General features: G+C 39.3%; 1 long non-coding RNA gene across 10 annotated transcripts in view; it reads left to right on the top strand.

Moving 5' to 3' along the window:
* LOC107309733 (uncharacterized) overlaps positions 1-27,322 on the top strand; it is a 237,197-nt gene that overhangs the window by 74,415 nt on the left and 135,460 nt on the right. For all 10 annotated transcript variants that reach the window (XR_004306136.2, XR_004306132.2, XR_014943530.1 and 7 more), the window contains exon 3: positions 294-375. This is a non-coding gene — a long non-coding RNA (uncharacterized LOC107309733). The remainder of the gene's footprint in view (positions 1-293; positions 376-27,322) is intronic.

The raw sequence follows: 27,322 nt of genomic DNA, 5'->3' as shown, positions 1-27,322 counted from the left end.
ATAGTTGCCAAATCATGAAACCAAGTAGAGATAACTGCTTTTCTTTTGGTATTGCAAATCATGTTGATTTTTCCAGTCTTTTTATTAATTAAATTTTGTGTTGTTTTAGCTCTGCCTCAGATGAATGCACCACAGTTTTATTTGTTATAAATAAGAAGTTAGACTGGAAAAAGAACAGTAACAAAAGAATCCTTACAAGTGTAGCATGAGACTGAACTCTGAAGTATGACTCTACTATTTGCTGTGCAATTCTGTATCGTGTAACTTGCTTATATTTCTTTTTAAACATGTAGGAACTGTCGAGATCTTTTCTTGTTACATGATTGCTGAAGCATTTTCCTGGCACAGCAGTAATGATTGATGAACACACTCCAGGTAGGAAACCAGATATATTCCATTTGGTACAGTTGTTCATTAACTTTCCTCACATTGTTTTGGTTAAGTTTCAATAGTAGCAGTCTTCAACATTACGGCATCAAAATTCACTGAATATAAAATATAAATAATCTCTTGTCCACATGAATGTTTGCATATGTCTCTCTGTAAATCATCATGAACAGCTTTTTGGTTTTCCTCCCAGTTTTGGTAACTCTGACAACAGATGACGTTACATGTTAGATTGGGTTTTAATGATCGGAAGATTATTGTAAAATACAGTCTGTCACTACTAATTCTTCCATCAACCCACCTGCTCCTTCAAGTATTAGTTCCATCTACTTTAACTTATAGCAGATTGGAACATCTATTCCAGAAAGCTTTACTTCTCTTAAGCCACACTTTCTCTGCTGAAAAATAAAATGTTGAGGTAGACCCTTTATTAAACTTTTTACCAGGTAGTTTGCTCATAGTTTTCTATAAATATCACCCTAAAGAGGGAAGCAATATTTTTTTTGCATGGTGGAAGGGAATTCCTGTCTGTCTCATTGGGGGGACACTGGATCCAGCAAATTCTTTTCTGTTCTCCCTTGTGATTCAGATTTGGTCACTCAGATTTTGCACAAAGATCTGTAGTGGTCATGATTTATCTGATGAGGGTTTCTACTCTTTCTGCCCTTATCCCAGCTTTTAAAACAGAGACTTCATAAAATTCATTTTTTTTCTGAACAAATCAATTACTATATAAAAGATCTATTTCCATTAAAAATGTCAAGAATGTAGCGTAAGTAGAGTATGAAGATGTGTGCCAGTACTGTTTTCTTTTTCAGTCTTGCCACGTACAAAAGTTATGTGATATTGATAAACTATATAAGACGATCAGTAACATGCAGTTGTCCTCCGCAATTGATTAGAATTGTGGGTACAAATGAGCTGGCTGCTGTTATAGTCTTTCTTGTTGACACTGTATAAAAGAACTTCCTTCATTTACTTTTGAATTTAATTTTGTTAGCAGTTACAACTATAGCCCTGAAAATAAGGGCAATTTCTGAATATCCTGAGTGGCTTTAATACCTGTTCTTTGAGGCTGTGCTAAACCAGGGAGTAATGTTCAAGTTGTTGATACTCCTGGAAGTTAACCCAAGCTCTTTGAAGCCTACCCAAAGGCAAGCAAGGAATGATGGTTTTGATTCAGTTCTTGCTCAGTCATAGTCTTCCTGGGAAGCCAAGGGTGAACTTTCCAGTCCCCATGTCAGTGGGAAGTGCCTTGGTACCTATGTGCATGCATTCCTAATGAAGACAATTGGGAGGATGATACACAAAAATAGTACTCTGGGCAAAACTCCTGGACTCCATAGAGCTCTCTGTCCATATGGGTCTTGTTACACTGGTAGTGTAAAGCTGCTGGGAAGTTGCTGCACGGAGTCGCCAACATACATTTCAACTGAAGCAAAAGAGTGGTGCCTGAGTACATGCATGGCTTTTATTTCTGGTGTCTAGTCGTCCTCTTTTTTCTTCCTCCTTTGCAAGAGTGCTGTGGAGATGAGCAAGGCAAAGACTGTGCTGTGTCCATCCAGAAGCCAGATGTCTACCTTGCCTTCAGATAAGGATACAAAATATCCAAATAGATGACCCTGGGGTGTTACTGTGTTTTGCAACTACTCTGGTTTGTAAGAGCATAAACGCAGCAAACAAATCAAAGTGTCATTGTTGATTAGACCAAGGATCCAATTTAAGTCTAAACCTTTAGTAAGGCATAGCAGGCTACCGTCTTATAGAAGGTAGCTGGTAGCTGATGCCAGGGAAGGAGAAGGGTGAAAAACAAGCATATGGTTGCTTTCTATCGCAACTGCTCTTAATCTGCAGATGATGGATGATGGACCATGTCAGTGGTGGCATCTATGCTGAGTAGCTTTGGGTATAATTTTCCCATTCCATATTTTTTTTTTTTTTTTAACAAACAAAAAACCATGGAATGGGGGTGGGGTGGGGCGGGGGTGGGGGGTTCTGTGTTCTCATCCCAGATGATTTCTGGGCTTAGTGATTTTGCACCGTTTGGAATTCCCCAACTGAATGTTATGCGGTGAGGCGGGTCATCTTCCCTGTCTGCCTTAAACCTCCTGCTTGAAGATGTCACTTAATCTGGGGACTAGGACAATGTGCCAGGAGAACCAGGAGCTGCACAATGCCCTTTCTGCTCTAGTAGGATAGTGGAAATGGGGGATGGCTACTACGTTTTAAAGAAAGTATCTTTTTAAAGAGATATGGAGTGAAATGAAACTGCAGGATTTCTGTGACTCTGATTACTGTCACCTTCAAAATAGATTTGAAGCAACTTTTCACATCTGTCTTGCTTTTCCCTTTGAGCTCATTTTCCATGCTTTTAATTAATGCACATATTATTGTGATTGTTTACAAGGAGATCAAGTAATTTGGACTTGTTTATTTTATTCCACTCCTCTGAATTTCAGAAATAAAGATGCTTAGTCTTCCAAGCTGTGAGGCAGTTATCCTGGCAGTTTTGTTGTTTTTTCTCTGGTAGAATTCAAGATTGTGTGGAAGAAACTACTGAAGTTGAGATATCATAGGGACATAGGTTCTGAATCAAGCCTCCTGGCAATGCATTAAAACATTGGACTATTAATCAGAATATTTACATATTGTATATAAAAATATATATCCTTCAAACCACTGCTGTTAGCTTCACAGGAATTTAGTAGGTTAAAAAGGAAAAAAAGTGTTTAATAGTGCCTTTGCTGCAGAATCATTGTGTTGAAGACCTGACTCCATGTGTTGCAGCTACATCAAGGCTATAAAAGGAAGTGTGAACATTGTATAAATTTACCTGACTTGGTTAGATGATGCATCACGAAAATATACTGAGCAGTATATATAATATTAACTACTGCAGTAGAATTGTCAAATGGAAGGCTGCAGCTCCTGTGCTGAAGATGATTCTGTTTGGAAGAAAAAGCATAGATATATTAAGAATTGAATATACATTACTATAGTTTTAAGAGTAAAGGCTTTTAAAATTATGGAAAAGCAGACAGAAGCAGAAAAACAACTCTTAGCTAAAATGTAGTTGAAGGCTAATAATTTAATTAGGCTGATTCTTCTTGTTGGCTGAGAATCTTCTGGAGAAGAAATTATTGTGGCTGGTTAAAAGTTGGGTTTATTTCTGCTCTCAGTTTTTTGGTTTTCTTCCAAATGCAATGAAGGTCTTGGACTTGCCATTTGATCCTGATTACAGGGCCAACTTAATATTGTACATGTATTTTTCATCCAGTCTGCCCTCATTTTTCCTTCTGTGCTTGTATTTGGGAAGGAAAATGACAAGACGGCTCTTAGAAAGGGTCACCATATTGTCCAGGGCTTTCAGCTGAATCCTTGTAAGATAGCAAGTTGGGTGCAGCATATCAGGTAAGGATTTTTCAGTTGAGGACAGCTCCCTTGCCTTTGTTCTGATGGCTCATGCAAAAGCACACAAAAGGTTGCTAAGACATCTTTCTCACTTAAATAAAACAACTGGACACCTTTTTCCTCAAGTCCCCAGAAAATGGGTAGGTGTTTTCCTTTGAATCCCTTCTGGGAAGCTGCTGGATGGTGAATTTGGAAAGACCAGCTGTTTAATGGAGAGCAAGTAGAAGAAATCTCAAATGACAGACTTTGCAAGACTGAACTGTGGCTGGTGTGATTGCTTACTGTTTTAAGTCTTGTAAAAGGAAGGCTGGTAAGAAAGACAGCCAATGCTCTGTGCTTGCCTGTGCAGGAAGGAGTAGCTGAGGATGTTTGGAAGAGGAGAAAGTGAGCAGGCTAGATTAGACTAAAGAGAATAAGGTTTAGCCACAGATCATCTGGATGTATGTGAATATGCAGAGGCAGATTGTTTCTTGACGGAAATTTGTAACAAATTGAAAAAACAGAGCAGAGGGTTTTTCTTATTTTTCTTTTTTGTAACAGGATATAACTGACTGTAAACTTTGGCAAGACTCAAATACCTGAATGGCTCTTGAAACTCTCAGTGTTCTTCTAAATTTATTCTAGAACAGGACTAAATGAGAAACTTTCTTATATTTTCCTTCATGTTAATTAGATGAAACAGTAAGTTTTATGTGTCCAGAATGAGGTCAAAGCAAGCAAAAAATTGAGTATAGTAGAGCCAAACAAGGATAAGAAATGAACCAGTTTCTCAAACTGGCAATGGCATACTAGGAATTTGGAAAAAGTATACTTGCAGGCTTCCTTTATTATTATTATAACCTCTTGAACAGAATAATCCAGTCCAAACAGCTATAAATGCTTTCCAATAGAGAAGTTTATGACCTAGTTTCAGACTGAAATGCTCACAGTATCACAGTGTATGGAAGGAACTTAAAAGAAGATGCTACTGGCAATGCCTCTGGAGCAACTCTGTGTATTTAGGCATTCTTACCCTTTGCAAATACTTGCTAAGTGGAGTCAAGTGGAGTCAACTTCCAAAGTGTGGAGCTTTTCTCTTCTGCAGGAGGCTTCATAATTTAAATACCTGGGTTGGCATGGGGAGTTTTCATAGATGTCTGACTTTTAAATTTTTTTTAAACATAGCACTATTTGGAAAAGTAATAATTCTTCCAGTTATTTCAGCAGGAATTCAGCAATTGCAGAATGCCTCTCTATATCCTCTGGAACAGCGAAGCAGGAAAAGGTGGATTTCATCTGTTGACAATTCCTCTGTAGTGAGATGAGGAAAGCTTTGATTAGGCTTCATTTGATTCATGATCATTCTGCAAAGAAGCTCAGGGGAATGTGCTGAGGAGATAGGTACAAAAAGCATTGAACCTGTGATTTGAAAAGCATCTTTCTTTTAAACTGAAGAAATGCTTTTTCACTTCTGAATGCTCTTGTAGTAGTAGGCATTGGAACAAACCAGATTTTGATAAAGATGGCCTAGGGGAGATGCTGGCCAAGCTGGTGGTTCTGTGATGGAGAGGAAGTATGGCAGCACTGAACAACATGAGCTGTTGGAAACTGGAGGATTTTGATAGTGCTCCCTTTTCCTTTGACTTGATGGTATAATTGAAAGCAAGGGAGCTATGCTGATCAGTACTATATTCCCATTTCTTTTTGCTACCTTAGGCAGGCTGGAGTGATCTTGAGAACATAGATCATTTATGTTGCAGCCAAGAAGCTTTTCTGCATTCTGCTAGAATGCATTAAATAATATTCAGTTTGCATAGCAAGAGTTCTAGTTAAAATTCCTACAGTGTTTCAGTTATTCTTTTATTATTCCAGTTGCTTATAACTTCCTGAAATGCTCATGTCTCAAGTTGAAATTTTCCAGACTTGATCTTGGCCTGACAATGACCTTTCTTCCCTTTTTTTCTTTGTTTCTCTATTCTCTGAGGCATTATTGAACAGGGCTAAGACGTTTCATTTTAATGAGAAGGAAACTGTAGAAAAATATATTGTGGTTATTTCTTTAAGACTTTAAGATTGTGAATAGCTTGAGTGGTACAGCTGTCTGAGAAATGGTGGTGAAAATTCTCAGAAGTGCTTCTTAAATCTTTGCAGAAGCAGTAAGAGATGGCTAGAGATGGCTGCTCAACTTAAGGTGCTTTTTTTTTTTTTTTTTTTTTCTTCTTTCCCCATCATGCACAGAACATTATATTCTATCATAATTATCACTTGCAGTTCATTTAGCCTGATCAGTGAATTGACTGTTGCAGTCAAATTGAAGGAGTTATCCTTGCTAAAAGAACAGATCTGTTTTTTATTGCTTGCCACAACCCTGGTGGCAAAAGAGCTCATAATGTGAGTGGAATAGCACAGCTGGTGAGCGCTGCACTGGGACCTGCTGCCTTTGGGACACTCTTCCTGCTCTAATCAGAGCTCAGTTCTAGCTGAAAATGTTGAAGTTCTCAGAAATTTCTCCGAGCAGAAAGCTGTTAAAAACAAATCTTTATTTTTAAATACACTTCCTGACTGGCTCTTCTCAAGATGAAGACTGAAGTTGTTTAGAGCAGAACTGCAGAGGAACAGATTTATTCTTGGGATAGAAGGAAATTTTGAGGTAATTTCCTTTAAATTAATGCTGCTTACACAGAATACATAGACATTTTAAGTATATTGATGGTGATTTTGTTGATAAACAGCAATTTGTGGGTTTTTTCTTCTTAACTCGTAAGATGTAATTCAAGGAAGAAAAAGTCATGTATCTGCTGGCTTGCACATAGCCAGTCTTTCCATGTAAGATTAGGACATTTGCTGAGGATGCTTACTGTCTGTGTTTGTGTAAAATACTTCAAGAAACTTTTAATTTCTGGAACTGGCTTCTGCCTGCTTCTTTTTCCGTGGGAAAACCACTTAAAATCCATTCATGAATCATCTTTGTTCCTATTGTTAAACAGACTTATCTTCTTCTCATTGGCTAATGCAAGTATCTGCCTCTGAAAACTTCAGGGCAGCAGAATGTGGAGGATGAGCACAAAGCTGCAAGTAGATACGATAGAGGTTTCCCGCACATGTGTGAATTCCCCAACTTTGGGCCTTCCATGCAATATCACAGTTCAGTGTTCTTTAGAGGACTGAGGAAATTCCACTGCATGTCATAAACTTACTTTGATCACCTGCAAAATTGCCCTTCTAGGATTCTGAGAGCTGCTCTGTTGTTCTGAAGGACAACATTTCCAGAGGACTGGTAAAAGTATGATACGTATGGAATAAGCTCAGCTTTTCATATCAGCAGAGAAGAGTTGCTTCTTTTTTGTTTGTTTATTTTTGTTAATAGTATTAAACATATGTTTATCTTATACATTTAGGTCTTAATTTTGTTTTCATCACTGCCCCTTCATGCGTAGCTCCATGTCATTCTGACTGCTCAGAAACTGGCCTCTGAATACTCTTCCAAAAATTATTCTTCCTAGACAATTCCTTTCTGTTTTTATGGAATTGCTGCTGGTGGCTCAATGGCTTTAAATTCTTGACAGTGGTGAAAGCAGTTTTTGAGCTACAAGATCAGGCTAGATCACTTCCTGCCTGCTCTATCAGATAGAACAGTAACTTACCCAAATTAAGAAGAGGCTTTTGTTGAGGCAGTTTGTTTCAGGGTTCTTTGATTGTTTGCAGGTGATATAACAGAAGCTTAAGGGAGGGCTTTTTTGGCCTGAAGGAAAAAAGAAACCCTCATTTTATTATAAATTCCTACTCTTTGTGTGTGACTTCTGTGGTTTCCTGACAGTTAATTCTTTGAAAAAAAAAACCTTGAGCAGTCTGATGTGGTTCAGAGGGATACCAGAATTTTGTTATCTTTTCATGGCCATGTGAACATGTACATTCCTTTTTTTAAAAGGAGTGACAGTAAAAATAATATATATATATATAATATATATATATTATATATATAATATAATAATATAATAAAGTCTTTAAGTGCTAGAGATGAGAGTGGCAAAATTCTGGTCAAGTGTTAAACAAAGATGTGGGCAGACTGATCTATTTGCTGTTCATTCTCAGTGATAGCAAATACTGTATTGTTCAGATGATCAGTGCATTTATGTAAGCTTTTTTTTTATCAGCTGTGTTGCCACACTACTGGCACTTCATGCATTGAACAAGTATGGCTGCAATATTTAAGACAGGAAATACAGAATTCCAATCACAAACACTTATAAAATTAATCAAAACATATTTGCTACACCACAGAGTGAAACAGCTATCTCAGAGTGGCATTGATCTGTCATAAGATGAAGTCTGATACTACAGCATCAAAAGAAGCTGCTCTTTCTTGCTGTCTTATGTCTCCAGAGCAAGACAGGCTGTTTTCTTTAAATCTCAGCCAACAAACTTTGGACCAGTTTGCTGTCCTTACATCAGCATTCTTGTCAAGAGTGTGCTGTCCTTCTGACCAGCTATGGAGTGAGTCATGAGCTTCATAACTTGCATCAAACATAAGTGTCTGAAGAGTTTGGAGCCTGCTTTTGGGGAAAATCTTGGATTCTGGAATCAACTGGGCCTCCAGATACATGGAAAATGACTAAAACAGAATTGCCTTCAAGAGGCACAGCGAGCATTAGTTTCAGAAATTATAAGAAGCCTTATCTTTAAAACTAGTCTTGCTTATCCTAATGGGAACAATAGCTTTTGTACTGGCAGCAAGTAGTGACTCCCATTGAAAATACAGCACGTGAAAGTGCAAGAGGTGTTAGGTAAACTAAATAACCAGAACTGCTTGGAAGACAAATAACTTGGTTCTGGTGATTTCTGGCATGGAAGTTTCTAGTTTAGGTTTGTTCTCTTCCATGCATCTGTGGCTTGTACTCCTGGTTAAATTCCTGTAAAGTTTTTGAAAGATAAGCATCTGTTTCCATCACAGATACTGAAGAGAGGACTCAGTTATTGGGAGTATTCAGAAAGATGATATTTTGACATTTTTGGCCTGACATGTCTCAGTTGTACCCTTAGCTGTGTTTTTCCAGGGTTGTAGCTAGACTTTGGTTCATTTTTTCAGCTGTAGAATATTTGGAGTGGATTACAAACAGGAACGTGGAACTAATTTTATCGTGTTGATTTTATGTTCAGTGACTTCTGCACTGGTCTTTAATTTGTCATCTTCACTCTAGCTATGGGCTCAAGTATTCTGACATCCAGAATGGACCCTGGTATTAGAGACTTCAGTAACAAGAGTCTTTTTGTCTTAGAGCATTTGAAAACTGACAGGCCATCCTTTAAACTGTTCGGTCAAATTTAATGGGGATTGATGGGCTTATCTCATTTTTTTTTTCTCCGTTTTCTACACATTATTAAGCAGTCTACAGTGATGAGTACTTCAGAAAAGTCAGTTTAACTTGTGAAATGCCAGTCTGCTAAAAACATCCTTTGTCACTTCCCCAGCCCCCACCCACCTCCTCTTGCAGACATGTTCCAGGAGTTAATAAAAAACACACCAGACAGAAAACCCAGTGTAGGCAAAAAAAAAAAAAAAAAAGTCTCCCTGAGAGAGCTGTAGCAACTCCCACGCAATAAATTCACAGCTGAACGAATGCTGCTGCTGTTTTGCCTAGGCAAGGATCAGAATTGCTTTTTTTTGTGCGTGTCTGGCTGTTTGTGCAAATATGCCCCCGGTGCCTGACCTCCCTCTCCACCTTCCCAGGCCCCACAAAAGTGACTGTAATCCTCCTGGCTCCAGTTGCCTCCGCTGGCAAAACACATTAGCCCTTAACTTGTAAGGAGTCCCATTGCACAGATGTCCTGGGGAGGATGGCCCTCTCCCTGTCCCGGCTCTCCATGGGTTGGCTGCCTCTTCTCCACATGCTTGGGAGTGACTGATTCTTGCTGCATTAGTTAGCTGTAAACCAGACTGGATAGTTTAAGACACAACTTTATTTTTATTATTCTTTATTTATGAATCACAATTAGCATGCAGGCTTTCTTATGAGAAGAAGTTGAGCTAAGTGTAAATAGTTGTGATTTTTTTTTTTTTTTTTTTTTCTTAAGGAAGCAAAGAAGGTGGTAGCTTATCTCTGTAAGGAAGCTGAAGGTTGCCTTAGGGAATGCACCCCTGTATATTGCTGCCCTGAGTGATTTGATGGGTTGATCTGAGCCTCTGAGATGTGCCCTCGTGCTGAGATGTGTTGCATTTAGTTGGTGTAGAATCATAGAATGTCCTGAGTGGGAAAGTGCCCATAGGGATCATAGGGTCCAGCTCCTGGTTCTACACAGGACCACCCAGAATTCTAAGAGCATTGTTCAAATGCTTTTGGAGTTCTGGCAGCCTGGGGCTATGACCACTGCCCTGATGAGCCTGTTCTGAAGCCTGACCACCTCTGATTGAGAACCTGTCTTGAACGTCCAGCCTGACCCAACCCCGATGCAGTTCTGTACATCCTGTCACTATTAGAGAGATCAGCACCTGACCTTCTGCATCCTTCAGAAAGCTGCAGGCTGCTGTGAGGGCTTTCCTCACTTCCCTCTTCTCTGAACTGACCCAGCAAAGGAACCTCGACTGCTCCTCGTGTGTCTTGCATTCTAAGCCATTAACCATCTTTGGAGCCCTCCTTTGCACACTCTAAGATTTATGTCTTATAATGTGATGCCCAAAACCACATGCAGCAGTAGTCAATATGAGGAGTGAACTGGAGGATGTTCAAAATGTCTATTAAAAGGTGATGACCTGGCTGTGGCCATCAGCTGAAGACAGAGCAGTGCTTCACATTGGGATGTCTTCAGGCAGAGGCAAACTACTGAACTGGCAGACCTCTGAAAACCAGCATTCTGGAAACCCAGAAGTAGGAATTTTGCCATGGTCCAAGTGGGATAGAGTAGGAATATGACCTTGTTGGCACATTTGTATTGCTGTTGTCTGATGGAGGTTATTCCTACTTTTCTTTACTGGCATTAGCCATGGTGCATGGTGATGTATGGGGGGAGAGACTGCCCGTGACAGAAGTGTCACAGTAAGAAACTTCCTCACTCAATTCAATTTCCCTGCTGACCACCCTTGGGGGGCAGATTACAGGTGGGGGAAGTGATGTTGGTGGCAGTGCTGCAGCTTGGTGGGTTCACCCATGCCAGAGATTAGGCCTGCTTCAAGCTGCCTCATGGCCATGCCCTTCCTCTGATCCCAGTCATTAAAAGATAAGATTTATTGAAATATCAGCAATGTTTTGCCTCCCCTGGCTGGAGCAAGCCATGTAGCATACAGATGTGGGAACACTCAAATAGCTTTTCAGTGGGAAAGAAATGCTGAGCTCCTGTGTTGTATAACTTACACAGAATAATAATCTTTTCACCTGCAGAGTGCTGGTAAATGCCAGTTTTGTACCATGGCCAAGGGCATACACCAAAAAGCAATGTGATGACCACACTTGTTTCTTCTGAGGAGAAAACAGAATAAAAATAAGGGTCCGCATCAGAGAGCAAGAGTCCTGGCTTCTTAGAGTTTCCCTAATGTGCACCTGATATAAACCTTTTTTCTTTGAGGACAGAGTTGCAGGTTTAGTTGAAGTTTGGTTGCCCTGCCAGGCAGGGGGGTTGGAACATCATGATCCTTGAGGTCCCTTCCAACCCGGATCATTCTGTGATTCTGTAATTTTGGACTCACTTGGAATAGCTCTCACATTCTAGATGGACCTTTCTGTTTTCACTGTTTTTGTCAGTTCTTACTGAAACATCCCACTGAAACTGGTATAAAATATTCATGTATTTTTTTAAGGTTGCTCCTAAAGGAAGCCATAATATTGACACTGAGTAGAAAGGCATGTTATTCTGTTTGTTCATAGGACAAAAACTAGAATGGATTAGCTCCTTTGTATGTTCTCTACATTAAGGTAACAATGAAGTAATTCAGATTATCACATGCGGTTCTCTTGAATCTTATCCGGATTAAGATGAAATTTCCAGTGTTAGTGATGATAGAATGTATGTGGAAATGATATGGAGTGCCGTTAAAAACCATGACTATACCTCTTTTTGTGATTGTCTAATTTTTAGTAGCTAACATGTAAAGAATAGTTTTCCTCTTAGAGAAGAGTTTTTTGCTGAGTTCTACTTTTTCAAATGCACAGAGATATAACAGATATTTCTACTGATTTTTCTGAACTAGGTTCAAAGTTTCACTTATGCAACTGAGAGGAGACTCAGGTCTATAGTTATGCATAAGGTATGCATTTTACTGTTTAAAATGTTGCAGACTTTCAGTACTCAAGAGCTGCTACTTTAAATACACTTCATTTTTATCTGCAAATCCTCCCACTTAATTTACTTTAAGTTTTAAAGCAGCTGTGATCGCCTTCTCTTGCCTGCAGCTGTTCCTTTTTACTTGAAACCTGGACTGACGGAAGCAGTTGGTCTAGACATTGTTGGTTTACTTTGAGGGGAACTTGCTCACTGAACTTTTGGTGCTAACCATAGACTCGAATACACACATACCTCCAGTATGTGGTATATATGTTTAGAGCAGATTTCTTTGTGCATTGTAGTCTACAAAGCCAAGCGGAAGAACAAGGCTGTTTTTGCAGGAGGACCTCACCAAATGTAATGAAATAAAGCTCCAATTCCACTAACACTTTTCATCTGTCTGCCCAGGCAGGTAGCTCTGCTCTTAAGCCAAGCAATGTATAGGTGGATTGCAGTGGTTTACTTTTTTTTTTTTTTTTTTTTTTTTTTTTTTTTTTTTTTTTTTTTAACTTAAAATTCCCCAATTTTATTTCACAAGCAGACTGAAACTTGTAGCACACACTTGTCCTAGACAGAGTCATCTCTCCATCCCATTTTCTGCTATGGGTTCTTGAGCCAAAGAGGAACTGATACCGATCTCTGAACAATCACCCCATAAACTGAGAGGCTGTGATTCTCTGAGGATACTGATATGGAACCACGCTGTATGTTCTCTGCAAGGTTGCTTTATGCGTGCTTGCACAGAAGGGATAGAAGGGTACAAGGAATCTGAAACCAAACAAGTCAGTCTTTTTGAGAAGCAAATGTTTATTGAAATTGGCTTTAATTTAGGTGCCATACTAGGGGAAGAATTGCTGCGGTATTTAGACATAACATTGACTTGAGCACGATGCTGTGTATCTTCCCTTAGATCTGTAAGACAGCTCTGGATTCACAGTGTATTGCTGCAGCCAAGGTCAGATGCAGGTCATGGGTGTGTGTGCGTATGTGCAGACTATCTATAGCAGTATATATCAAAAGCATCTGCAAGCTGCAGTGCTCTGCCAGTATCACTCCAATGATTTGAAACATCGCTAGGCTTAAAAAGAAAAACACATTTTCTCATGGTGTTGACTGTTCAAGTGTGTAATGGATATTCTGAACTGTAACAGGAAAGCATATGTAGTAATTAAAATACAGAGCAGGAGAATTACTCAAATTTGGCAAAAATGCTTGAGAAAGTATCTGCTTTAGCTGTAGATATAAATGAAGCACTTGCCAAAATTACTTTCAAAGGCTTTAATTACATCTGTTTTAGTTTAGCTCGTAAAATGCAGGATACTGTATTTTTAATATAAATGTAATTCATGGCCAGTCTGTGGATTGTGTTGTTCTTCCAGTAGGAACGATGTATGTTAAGTGGGATAATTGAGAACTTCCGTTGTGATATTCTAACAGCTCTGTGGAAGGGCATGCTGTCCAGAATTGCAGGTTCTTAATGTATACACAACTGTTGTGGGATCACTGTATTTGAGGGGGAAAAAAAAACCCAAAACAAAAAAATCACAAAAAAGCACCATCACAAAACAGCAGCAACAAACTAGCAAAAACCAACTGTCCTTTGATTTTAAAGGAAGCGTGTAGTTATGCAACAATCTGTTCTTATTTTCAGATATGTAAACCACTCATCAAAAGCGAGTATTTTTTCCATAGTCCTTTTTTTTTTCTAAAATGCAGCCAGTGGGACTGAGATACAGTGCTTCTCTAAGTATGCTAAATCTGACCACTTGTAAGCTAGGAAAATAAAATGCTTGTGCTCTTCAGTGTTTTTATTTTTTCTCTAGTTAAGACCTCACATTTGTGTTCAGCTTCGTTGCCTTATTCTGTACCACTTGGTAGCTGTGCTAGTGACACATCAGTAGTCAGTGTTGTAGATGCTACCATGTGAAGGCAAGGTCCAAGCAAGGGAGTGGCTGTTCAGCAAATTTGTCTGCTCAGATATAAGATTTCAAGAACACCATTTGAATAACTGGTAAAAATCAGCAGGCTTCACTGATTCAAATCAGGGCAATTTTGGAAGAATGTCCAGATGATCTTGGAACACTGTTGGCCAATATATTGCATGAGTTGTGAAATAAGAGTTGGGCAAGAGAAGCGAGAAGAAAAGGTAATCTGTCATCCTGCTCAGAAGGGTAGAAGGAGAGAAACCAGGAAGTTTGCCCAGCAGGCTTCAGTTTAGACCTCATGTAAACACATACGCCACTGAGTAAATGAATAGATATAAAAATGGGAACTCTGTGTTTCTGAATAACAGAATTGTGAGTTAGAAGATGTGTCTGGATGACAAAACTGGAGATGCTAAGTAGTTCACTTACACAGATGCAGAACTCAGTCCAGAAATACTGGAAGCTCTTTTTTTTTTTTTCTTTTTTTTCCCCCAAAATCATACTGTTGACTGTAGGAGGAAACTACAGTTCATATAATGTGGCTTGTTTTTACAGAAGTAACATATGGTTGTTTTGTTTCTTTTTTTATGATATCTCACTTAAAATATCATTTTAATTGACTAGTTTATGAGTTGGCACATTGGCTGAAACTGAAAACTGGCAAATAATAAATTATTACTATGAAGAAAAGGCCAGGCCTCTATGTGTTCAGCTGCTTGCTCTGGACCTGTCAGGGAAGCAAGGAAGTAAAAATTTAAAGGCTAAAGGAAACAGAAGAGAGGAAGTCACCCCAGAATTTAGCTGAAGCTATGGATCTCTGGACATTACTGGGAGGCTCTGAGTTTTGATATTGTTTGTACACTGTTGTTGTACAACAACACAACACAAGAAGTTGATGTGTATTTTTGAGAAAAGACATTACTCCTGAATCTTAATTTCTTTCTGTTAAGTCCTTTGCTTTTCCTAGTGGGCTTAATGGAAGAGATTAAGACTTATGTACAGACATTATATATATATATATATATATATAATTTATCATTTAAGTAAATATATATATATATATATATATATTTATTTGAGCATATATATATGCTTAAATGAACTACTGCAAAATGAAGACATCTTGCAGCTAGTTGATGCCATGCTGTGCTGAAGTTAGTACCCTTATACTAGCTGGTCAGTTGTGATGAGGATTTAAAGTACGTAAAGCAGGTAAATGTTCTGAGCCAGCTGCTGCCCTTAAAAAAGGAAAAAGGAATAGAACAGGAATCTTTAAGTAATAGGAGATGAAGAAAAAAAGTGAATGAGATATCTCAAGGTATGTCTACTTTTGAACATGTGGTGTATGGTTAAATGATTTTAAGTAGGCAAAAAACTTGCTGAAAAATTTTCTCCCTGCCCTACATTGTTTTTCTTACTGCAATGATCTGTGTGAATCTAAGATCAGGGTCCTCTTTCATTGTAGAACCGTAGAACACTGTGGAACGAAGACCGTAGAACTGGGCTTACTGTTGTTAAATAGAGAATGATTTAAACTTTTTTTCTTTAACAGTGTGCGCTGAGTTTACTGCATCGTTCTCATTTAGAGTTATTACTGAAGTTCTCAAACTTTACACCAACAGAAAATAAAATGCTACAAATAATCCCTGTGCTTCTTATTCCTACCCACTCCCGCTGCCCTGCATTGCTTTGAATCAGTCATTGCTGTTCAAGAAATAATATATATATAGTCCATGGATCTTCTACATCCTATTTTCATTGCGGTGTTATGTCTTTACCTTGCTTTACCTGCTGCTGTTATCCCTTGGTGCACGCATACGGAAGGTTTTTGTAGTAAAAGATCAAACAACCTGATCATAATTATTTTATGTCTTATGTTTAAAATTATGTTCGCTGTTCTATATGCTAGTCACAAGAGCAAATAAGGCTGCTATTTCAGGCCTCTTACGGCTGTGGTTGTGTGTTATTATTTTGCCCTAGCTTATTATTTTAGAGATACTTGTTTGTATGTCTTCCATGTATCTGGTTGGAGCAAATAATTGGTTAAAGTCACAGTCCTCTTGCCTCTGTGTTTGCATCTGCATGCTGTTACCATAGTGTCATGCCCTGCTATCACTGTGTGCCTCGTGCAGTCAGCTCACTGTCCCAGCTGGGCTGAAAGTCAGGTGGTTAATGCTCGCTGCTGTTAGCCCTTACTATCCTAAGAGATTCCCTTCTCAGTGGAAACTCTCCCTGTGTTTCTCCTTCATCACAGCTCATCAGAGCAGAACAAACCCAAAGCAGTGCTTTTTTGTTCTCAGCAGCCTTATACTTAGACAGTGTACTCAGTAACCCTGGGTGGGCAGCTGTAGGGAGGAGATGAGCTGAGGGAATACCCACCCCAGCTCTCTGTGTTAGGACTGGCTGGCTTCAGCTGCAGTGCCTTCAGCATCCTCCCAAAAGGAGAATACACACAAACCACAGCTGAAGCACATGTTTTGGAAGTCCTGGAAATGCCAATACTTCAGAAGGAGAATAGAACTTTTTTTGTGTGTGTGCTACTTCTGTATTTTTTAAAACTTTTTTTTTTTTTTCCCACTGATAGTAATAGAAAACACTGCTTTAGATGGGAGTGAGCAGGTTTAGTTGAGGAAAGATCCAATCCATGTCTTTCCACATTCTGTGAACAACTGACTGTGAGATTTATGGGAGCTTCTTGTCTTTGAATGGTTTAGAAGAGGCAAGAATTGAAATATATCTTCCTCATTCTTTCAGAAATACTTCTGTATTTTTCCTTTATTTTTAAAGTCTTAATAGGCAGCCTTGAGTTTGCTCATATATTCTAGGATAGACTGAAGAACTGTAGAGCACTCTCCTTACTTTAACTAAGAAACTTTTGGAAATGTTAGAATTCTTCATTTTGTTTTAGAATACATTATTTTTGATAAGTTAACAAAATTCATAAATAGATAATAAAGAAAAAGTATCCCATTAGAACCAACATTCAATATTTATTGTTTAATGAAGTGCTATTTATTTGCCTAGGCAAACTGTTAGAATATAATTAGCTGCTCAGCCTTGTGTGGGAAGCATATAATCTTGTCTTTATAGTTTCTTATAAAATACGTTATATTAATTTTAAAGCTTGAAACACAGATCTAAAGTGGTTTAAAGAATTCTTAAGTCTAAAAGCTCTTGTTTAAAGAAAGATGGGAAGAGGATTTTTTTTACAAGGTTCTTTTGGTCTATTCTGTTTTATTTTTGTTTTTTTTTTTTGTCTTCTGAGATTAATTTTGTGTTTATTCACATATATATAAGATATTTTTTCATTTTATATGAATGCATATGTCTATGAAACATGTTTCATGTATCCATTCATTTTATTTATATATATTTTATATTTATATGTAGCTTATTTAATTGGTTGGATGAAGACTGGTTGTTATAAATTAATTTTTTCAACCTTAAAAGTTGCATTCTGGCTTTGTTCCATTCACGGTTTCTCGTATGTCGAGTGCTCAGTACTGACAAACAGAGGTGAGACATGGAGCCTTCGCTCGCAGTAGCTGTCATTGCAGGCTGCTTGCTTATTACACATTCATCTCTTCATTTCTCTTGGAGAGTTCATTAATCCATCAGCAAGACACAATCCTACCAACGAGATTGTGCCAAATGTTACAGTAGCACACCAGCAGAAACCTGTGTGCCATTTATTTTTCCAGTGATTAAATAAGATCATTTTACTGTCATCTAGTATTTCTGCCGAGTACAGACAAAATTTACCAGTTTTCTTTTTTTTTAAAGAGAATTCATACAGTCTTTCTCCATCCTTACTGCTTGACCTGCTTACTGCTCTGCAGGACTTGCCTCAAACCAGAAGGGCCATTGTGAGGGGAGCATGGGATGGGCACGACAAGGAGACTCCAGTGGCACTGGGAGAGAGCTTCAGGGCTGCTGGGGAATTACTGTTGCAAATAACTGCTGGGCCTGGCATGCTGCTGTTGCTATTAACTGAAGAATAACATGTCCTTACAGAGAATGTGGTGGTTTTGTTTTTTGGGGTGCAGTGGAGAGGATTCTTCTTCTTAAAATAATGCTTCATTAATTCAGGTTATGGAAAGAGAAAAGACTTCGGATTGAAGTAGAGGTCTTCCACAGCTCTGGCAGGTATATGAAAATAGCTGGAATGTGGAGGCTCATCATGCAGATGGAGCTTGCCTTTGTTGTCCTTTGCAGTCACATTCCCAGAGCAGACTCAATGTCTTCAGATCACTCACACTTCTCTTCTTGGTCCGAATTCCAATATATTTGTTGTTCTTTTGTTCATATGGTGTTTATTAAGAAACAAAACAACAACAACAAAACAACATCTTCTCCTACACGGCTTAAAATGTTATACTTACCTGTAAGCATCTGGGACTTCAGTTTCATGTGCTATATTTTCCTGTGAGCATATGTTCAGAAAATGACTCATGAGGCAGTAGAGTGTTTTGATTAATTGTGTATCTCTCTATTTTTGTTTTGAAAGCACTTTTGCATCACGTTTCATTTCAATGGTCATTTCAGATGATGGCATTATTTGTTAACATGTAGTCTGAAATGTAGGTGATGTTTTCTTGTAGTCAAGATAGGCAGATTAGAAAAAAAAAGAAAAAGTCCTTTAATTAATTTCAGGACATGCCCCAAAACAAGCAGCTGCTTGACTTCAGCTGAATGTGTGAAATGTTTTGGTCACCTCTTTTCCCGGCATTGACAGAATTTTTGGACTTTTGCCAGGGAATTACACTTAAACAAAACACAGAACCCAGTAGGACGTCAGCGGTAGGCTCTTTTGAGTCAGCTTCTTCTTTGTATGCTGCTTGTCCTCTCATTTTTGTCTATGTAGTGCATTTGTGTGAGCTTGTATTAAAAATACTTTGTCTTCCTTCTCTGTTCCAGTTCCCTATTTGTCTCCTTGCTGTTTTCTCCTGAGCTGCTGCTCTCTAGTGTACTTTTCCTGCTCTTCTATCAACACAGATTTTTTCTGCTGCCTGTACTTAGCTATGATTTCTTTCTTTTAGCATCCATTTTTCTTTTCCATGTCCTTCAGCGCCTATCATTTTTTATATGCTTTAAAGTGTATATTTATTCTTGTTCTCTCTTTCCTTGCCCACTTGCCATAGAAGGGTCCTCCTATTGTCTGTACTCTCCCAAGTAGTTAGCCTGCTGAAAAAGAGGGGCATCCTACTGATCAGGTACTTTGGTTTCTGAGCAAAGTGGGAATGGCTGCTGTATGTATGGAAAGAATTTGACTTCAGATGGAGTGAATACAAGTACAGAAATCTTTTTTACGTGAGGTTTCAAAATGCAGAAAAACTCAGGCTCCTAGGAACAGGTTAACTAGGAGAACTAATATATTATAGGGGTGTCACCTGTGCTGCTAGCTATAGTTACTGTGTCAGTGTTTCCATTATAAATTTTTGCTTTCAAGGGTTTATAACACTGCCATTAAAATTCACTGCCGACTGAAATTTGGCATACAATACTGAGCCTGGAGCAAGCTATTTTTTCCTCTCTTTAAAATAATTTTTTAAGCTAAAGGAATGCAATGAAAACCATTAGTCCAGTGATTAGAAAAGCAGTATTATTGGAATAAAAAAGCCTACTTAATTTACCTTAAAAGTTCCATGTTAGTCTACAGTATGGCTTTAGGTATTTTGGAATAGGAGATTGAATGAAACATTTAGAAAGAAAAAAATAAAATAAAATAAGCAGAACACAAGAGCTCCTTGATAGTGCCTTCATGACATCTTTTGGAATGGATTTCAGCAACACATTCCATAGCTCTAACACAGCAAAATAAATGCCTAAAAATGCTCAAATGCTGAACCAACTGAACACAGGTCACCAGAAGCCTTCAGAATTTTCCAAGGCTGCTGTATAGAAGCAAGGAGAGCAACTGCTCCTGGCTTCTGGGAGCAGGACACTGCAGGACCCAAATCTGCTTCAGCTGAGCTGGACAGGGCTCACCTTACTGAAATGTCACTGTGTTACAGGAGAGTGGCAGGCACTGGGCTGTCCCTGTGCCACCCAGAGAGGCATTCAGGGCTGGTGATGGGCACAGGAAGCTGCCTTGCCTTGTGTTGCAAGGAGATGCTTGCCTGTCATCGCTGGGAGATGTCTCACTTCTGGGCAGATGAGGTTGAGACAAGCAGCATCCTGCTTGTTGTGAGGTAATGTAGGTCACCTAGCATCCACCCACTGAGGGGTGAATTTCTGCTGTCTGGCTGCCTGCAGGCAGGTATCTATCCACATAGCCTACTGCACTTATTGCACTTGGTCTTAATTGGCACTTTTTCCTATTGGGGTCCTTGCAGAGAAGCCTTACTGGGAATGTCACCAATTCTTCCTTTTGAAAGTGTGTGACAGGATTTGGGCTGCTACGTACTTGAGGATTAACCTTGTGGTTGCTCTTGAGTAAACCTGTATCTGTGCAGCTCACCTTGTACGTCTTGCCAGTTTTCACATGCGAAGTAATGTAAACAGAAAAGAGGTTGAGAAGAAAAAAGGCAAAATAAAATTTAAAAATCAGAGCAAAGCAACCACAAACAGAAGTATTTGGTGACTGAAACACATGTTCCGCTCTGTCACAGCAACTTGCCCTCAAAGATTCACTAAGTAATGCTTAGCACTGGAAGAGATGGGATCAGATAATTGACACTCACCATATGTAAATGCTTACTAAAGTAAAAATACATTTATTTGGATGAGACCGGAAAAATAATGATCAGTGTAATTGTCAGTTCTCCCTGTTACAGGGCTGAATTCTGGTAACTCACATTACTGGAGTTGCACAAGTGGCCTCTCCTAGCAGAGCAGGGCTGGAGCACGCTGGGCTGCAGGCATGCCTCCAGGAGGCTTTGCCAGCTCCTGAGCAGGAGCTGTCAGTCAGGGAGCAGTTATGAATAAACAGCTGGAGAAATTTCCCCATCCCCTTCCCCCCCTTCTTTTTTCCCCTCTATTGGTGAATTGTGATACTGTAACATATGCTTCCAAATTGGCATACTCAAATATGATTGAGTAAAAGGATGAGAAGAATTAATAATTCTTTTAAGTGATCCCAGACATTCTAAGAATGGGAATAGCCTTTCTACCTTTCACTCTGCTGCTTTCTGTCTTAGAGTTGGTGCTTATGACACAGTGCAGAACTTCATCTCTCATACAGTCTCGCCCTTTTTTCCACTCCAACACAGCATGCTATTGAGGTTACAGTCACTCCTCTTGCTGTGTTGGTGTCTTTGGGGTGTGTTTCTGTGTGAGAAAGGGAGAAAGCAGGCTTGCTGGCAACATTTTATTTTACTGCATGATTTAAATCGGAATATTTCAGAGGCATTTTCAATAAAAGTTTATAGAAGCTGGTTCACGTTATTGTGCATATACATATACCCACAAAAATGAAATTCTGGTGTGGTAGTATAACTTAAAATAATAATGAACGCGATTCTTCATTCTTTCCAGTGTCAGAGGAACTGCCCAGTCTCATGGCCAGGCTTCCTGTCTCTTCTGAAAGGTTGTTCAGGAAATGGCAAAATGCACAAAAAGGGTCTTTGTCATTGAAAAAAAGTTTGTTATTGTGCAGTTGAAATACAGCTGCTACATATTTCCTTACTTAAATTTGGACCCTTCCTGAGTTTTCAGTCATATAATTATTCTGCCCAAGTCACTGGTCTATAGCATCTATATTTAGGTTATAGCAAAGTTTTTCTGAAGACTGAAGAGCCTTTCTACAAACCTCTGCTATGCTAAGTATTAACCAGTATTTATTTATTTATTTATTTTCCTGCTGGAGTAAATAAAGTGAAATGTGGCAACTGGAAGATGTTAAAGGGAAGTTTGAATGCATAAGCAACATCATAGTTTCCACTTTTTGTTTTCTGCAGGTTCTGGGAGCTGTGGAGCTCATGTGCTTGAAGAGAAACAAAATCATGTGCTTGAAGAGAAAAAAGTCAGGGAAAAGATGCCTCTTTTGGGGTGGGGGTCTTCTTGCCTAATGGCTGTTACAGCTACATTAGCTAAAAGTCTTGTTGTTAGTGAAGCTTATTTCAGTCTTAGTTAATGGAAGTCTACATGTTCCAGCCTTAATTTTCTGGATGTATTTGAGATGTGTAACAACTTGAACAGTTCTGGAGGAGATGTGAGATAGACAGGAAAATGCAAGACTGTTTTTCTGGTGGAAGTTGTTCTGAGTTGTAAAGACAGGGAATGATATACATTTATTCCTTTTCCCTGTTTGAAAACTTTGCCTTTCCACTGCCCTGCAAGAGTAATAACTACAGGTGTCTCGTAGTTTTTCAGGTAGTGGTACATACAGATCACAAAACCATAAGAAAATTCAGGGCTGGGACACAGTGATAAATCCTATATGAGGGATATTGTGAGATTTCATGTGTCATCACTTACAAGGTAGCATAAAACATAAAGATTTGTGTGATAAGAGGCATCAGTGCAGGGTTTCAAACCAGTTTTAGTCCTTATCGCATACTGAACACAGTTTTGACCACAGAAAATATTTTTCTTTGTGTGGAAAGAAATGAAGCTGGGCAATTACTGGCCAACATTGATCAATGAGAAGCACAACAGTGTTTACATTTTTGTGATTTGGTTTTACATTTTTAGATGCTAATGGCAGGGTAGCACTGTGAGTGTGGTAGAAATATTATCCTTTGATGATGATATCTTGTTGATCTCATAAACCTCGAACATGCAGTTTTAGCTCCTCCTTATACATGTGGAACTTTTTGATAATGCATTCCCCTGGAGACTGGGAGGTGACTTCTTAGCTTTTGGAAAGCAGGCTTATACTGCATCTCAGCGTGCCTTTAGAAATGTTTTCTCTTCATGCAGCATATTTCTATGCTGTGACACATACCTAAAATCTCCCTAATGGGATTTAGACTGTAACTGTAGGCCTACCATCTGAAATACATTTTTCCTTCCATGCAGGTTCATTTGCAAAAGTATCCCAATTTATTCTGTTATGCTTGATGTATGATGCCCAGTGGCCCTCTGAGCTGCAGGCAGAGTTACAGTACAGTACCCTTACCAATGGATATTTCCCCAAAAGAATGCACAAGGAAAGCGTAGTGTGAAGCTGGAATTTCCCTGCCTGTAGCAATGAGCTGTCTTGATGAGCTATGCTGTAGGGCCTTGGATTAGCAGAGTTATGTCCTGGAGGAAAGAAAGCAAGTACATCTTTGTCAGTTAATAAATAACTGAGTAGGTAAATTATAATATGAGCTACTCACTTGTATTTAGTTACAATATTGTGCTATTTATATGCACTGTATGTGTGTGTGTATATAAATATATATTGTCACAGCTGGAAAACAGACGTATCTGAACAAGTAATAAAGAGCAGAGCCAGCTCAACAGGCTTTAGCTCTCTCTGAGCAATACAGTACAAGCAAAATGAATAGATTTTGATTAATTGGCACTGGCCAGAAAAAAAAAAAAAAAAAAAGAAAAGACAACTATGGTTCTGCATTACATGATCTACCTTTTAAGTCAACTCATTATATCTATGTTGCATCTTCTGGTCATTTGAGTGTGCTATCTAAAAGGTGGTGTGTAACATAATCATAGAGCTTATGTACAAATAGAGAAATTGTGTCTTTCAAAGTGCTCTGAGGAGATCTGTTTGAAGATGACATTGGTCATTTGTTTTGTTTTGTTTTGTTTCCTGCTTGCAAAGTTGCTAAATCTGTTAGTTAGAACTGCTCACATCAGCCTGAGAGGTGTCAGCTTAGCTGAAAGTCAGTGTGGTGAATTCTGCCTTGTTTTTGCTCTCTGATAAGACGGCTGCATCAGAAATCCTACTCTTGTGGTGAAGGCTTGGAGGTCAAAAAATGCCTACTGTTAGGCTTGCATGCATCTAGAGTGTCTGTGTACAAGCATGAATATGGACATGTGCCTTAGGTTGCTGAGTCTCAAGTCTGTGGAAAAGAATGGGTGCAGGCTGTTTTGGTTTTGCTTAGCACTGAGAAAAACCTCATGCTCTTCTGGGAAGGAGTGCTATTGCTAATCTTTGATGTCAATGTCCACGTTTTCTTGCTATCCCTGAACAGTATGGCATCAAAGGTCCAGCCCTGAATGCCAGCTGGATGGGGCACATGTGGGCTGTGTCAAACATAGATGTGCTTGCCCTTTATTCTGTAGCCTGGTTACTCATAGACTGGGGAACTGTGGCCTTTCAGCATCTACCTGAACTGTTCGTGCCAGTTGTGTCAGTGAGCGAAAGGCCTCACTTCTTATCTTAAAGAGGCTTTTCCCCTGGAAAGAAGACATTAGAGGATATTGTGGTGGTGGTGGAAGAAGTGCAGCATATCACTTATTCAGAGTGTCTGAAATGCCTGGATGGAAATAACAATTGCGTTCATTTTTTCCTGTAAACAACAAAACCCTTGACCCCATGTTTGACCTTATATGCTTTCCTTTCCCTTGGTTCTGCACCTCAGAACTAAGGAAGAGCTAAGCTGAAGCTGTGGGCTGCCTACAGGTTTCAGGAAGTGGTGACACGTAGCTCCAGCTGCTCTCCCCCGCTTTCCACATATTGTTTCAGGATTTGCCAGAGAACATGCTGAGATGAGAGGCTGCTATTTTTTCTTTTTGCTTTTTTTTCTGTCCAGTCAGGTTTGATGCCGAAAGGAAGCAGCTGCCTTATTTAGAAGATGATAGGGAGGAAAAACAGAGCTTTAGGGTTAACACCCTCCTGGTGATTATCCATAAATATGAAGTAGTGCACGAACACCAGACACAAATGGAGTACTGTGATTGGCAGCTGCTGATGTCATATTGATCTCGTTCTACCCAGTAAATGAACAGATTAGCTTTCCTTATTTGCAGAAATTCCATTTCAGGATAGCATGTTTTTAGGACATTATTGCACTTCTCAGGTTACAGAATATACCTAGGTCTTTTCTTGAGTCTGTCAAGGTTCTGTCTTACTATACATAGATGTGTATGTGTGTGCCCTTCTTGCTTTCTTCCTTTTAACATTTGTCTGAGAGTAGTTGGCATTTCTTTGAATTCATTACTAATGAAATAGGTGGGCGACTCAAGCTAGCTTTTAAGTGTCAGATGTCATGATAGCCAGTTTAGAGGAGGGTGAATAGATGAAGAGGGGTGGAACTGAAGAGGTAAATGTCGTTTTGTAGAAATGGTAAGTTTTCCACCCACCTGTATCTGCAAAATCTAGGACACTGTATACACATTACATCGTTTTTCTAGACAGTACTGCTATATTGCAAGATTATCAATGGATTTCTGGGCTGTTTTGTTAGCATACTACTACTGTATGGCATGCGTGACAAATTAGCCAGTATTTCTAATACTCTTACTCTGAGAGATGATAGTCTGCTGTTTAGAAAAGGGTGGGGGGTGAGGGGGAAGACTGCGAGCAAGAAATCTCTTGAGGTTTGGGATTAGCTGGATTAGCTGGACTGTCATATTTTCCAAGGTTCTTGCTCTAGTCTAGCAATGAGGTTTGTTTTTTTCCTTTTTTTTCCTTCCCCCCTCCCCCCCTCCTGAAAGTTGGGAAATGCTATTTCTAAACAAAGCCTTAAGTGGAATGAATTTACTTGTATAAATAGAAACATATTGGAAAATGGTTATAGCAATATTTTTCTTCTATTTTCTTTTTACTAAAATCTTCCTTTCTGTCATCAGTCTCACATACCTGCTCAGGGATAATTTGAATTGGATGATTTTACATAAGTTTTAGGATAAATAAGATTTTAAGCAAGCTGTTTGGCTGACTCCTTTAAAAACACTTTTGGATCTTCTCTCTCTGTATGCTTCAGATTCATAAACTGACTGATTCAAAAGGGGGCAAAAGAGTCATCCTTATGAAATGGCTTAGGGTTATTTCTGGGTTCCAGGTTAGATACAGCCTCTGGCAAGTTATAATTGTAGGTGAGCTGCAACCAAAGCTGGTGTTTTATGTGCAGGTGCTGGCTTGGATAAGGTTAGCAATTCAAAGAAGTATTACTGCTTTTTCCATCCAGGAGGAAAGGCACTGTTCTGCTCCTCCTGCTGCTGCTTCCTCCTCCTGTGCTGCTGTTTGATCTGATGCAAGCCGTTGCAAGCAACGCCACTGCTTGCTATCAGATACCCAATCCCACGCAGAGTGGCTGGAGCAGCTACACAGAGCCTCAGGGTGATGCTGGTGGCAACACTGCATGGCAGGAGTGGTTCCTAGTAGCACTTCACATCTGGAGCTTCCTCCTACTCCACCTTTATCCCCTCCTCCTCTCTCCCCAGGCATGTTCTTTCACATGGCTTTCCTATAGCGTGCAGCAGTTCTGGGGAGCTGAAGAGGTACATATTGCTTTGCAAGCAAGCCATGACGGGTTGTTTATGGTTTTTATGTAAAAATGGAGGCAACTGAAAGGAAACTGTAGACAAGTAGATGTCATTTCTTTCATTGATGTTGGTGGTCTAGCCTTCAAGCCAGCTCTTTTATTTGCTTCCTCTTTCCAAACCCTGTGATTTTCAGCCTACTTATTTTATTTTTTTTTAAATTAAAAAAAAAAAAAAAAAAAAGGCAGGATGTTGCTGCATCTCTACTCCAAATGCAGCACTTCCCTTCCTGAAGTAAAGGGCTTGCCAGACCTCTTCACCTCTCTCCGGTCCTGGTAAGCTGCTCGTGCCCCATCTGTACTTTACAAGCTGCTTGTTTTTAATCTACACAGTTATTTTTATGATGATACGGTTACAGTTCTGTGAACTGTCTTAAACTGTCATGTCTCCATTATTCCCCTCCTCAGGAAAACACCAGGCATGGCCTCTGCAGGGATATCTTAAGGGAATGTCTAGACCTGAGAGTTTAGGAGGTGTTGACAAGAGAAGCAAATTAGTTGTAATTACAATGAGTCTGGGCACTGAGTAAAGGATCCTTAAAACTCTTTCAGCTTAAAATGAGTCTGCAAGAAAGCTGGGTAGGGTTTTGGGGTAGAATTTCTAACCTCAGAGTCATTGCTGCTAAGAGCTGCTTCTTCCCTTGTGGCTTCAGGCTGGAGTATAAATTTCCACAATTATACACAGGAGCACGAGCCTATATATAGGATATAACACATAGTGGTAAAAAGCTGCATATGGCATATAAGCACCCACACATGACCTAAAAATACACAGTGCAGCCCAGTTTGTCATTGAATGATGTCATGCTTAGGACTGCAGTGCTCAAACAGTTCAGTTTCCCCACCTCCCTTCCCCTTTCTCCCCTTATATATATATATATTTTAAACTGTTCAATGCAAATTTGCTGATGCAGTGTGGGGCTGCCTCTATACCCAGCCACATGCAATCTGTGCATCAATCTAGGAAGGCTCCACATGAGTTGTCTTATGGCA

The sequence above is a fragment of the Coturnix japonica genome, chromosome 2 (assembly GCF_054131305.1).
Source record: "Coturnix japonica strain WE chromosome 2, WE-NBRP24, whole genome shotgun sequence".
NCBI classification, from domain to species: domain Eukaryota; kingdom Metazoa; phylum Chordata; class Aves; order Galliformes; family Phasianidae; genus Coturnix; species Coturnix japonica.
This window is presented reverse-complemented; position numbering and strand designations above follow the sequence as displayed.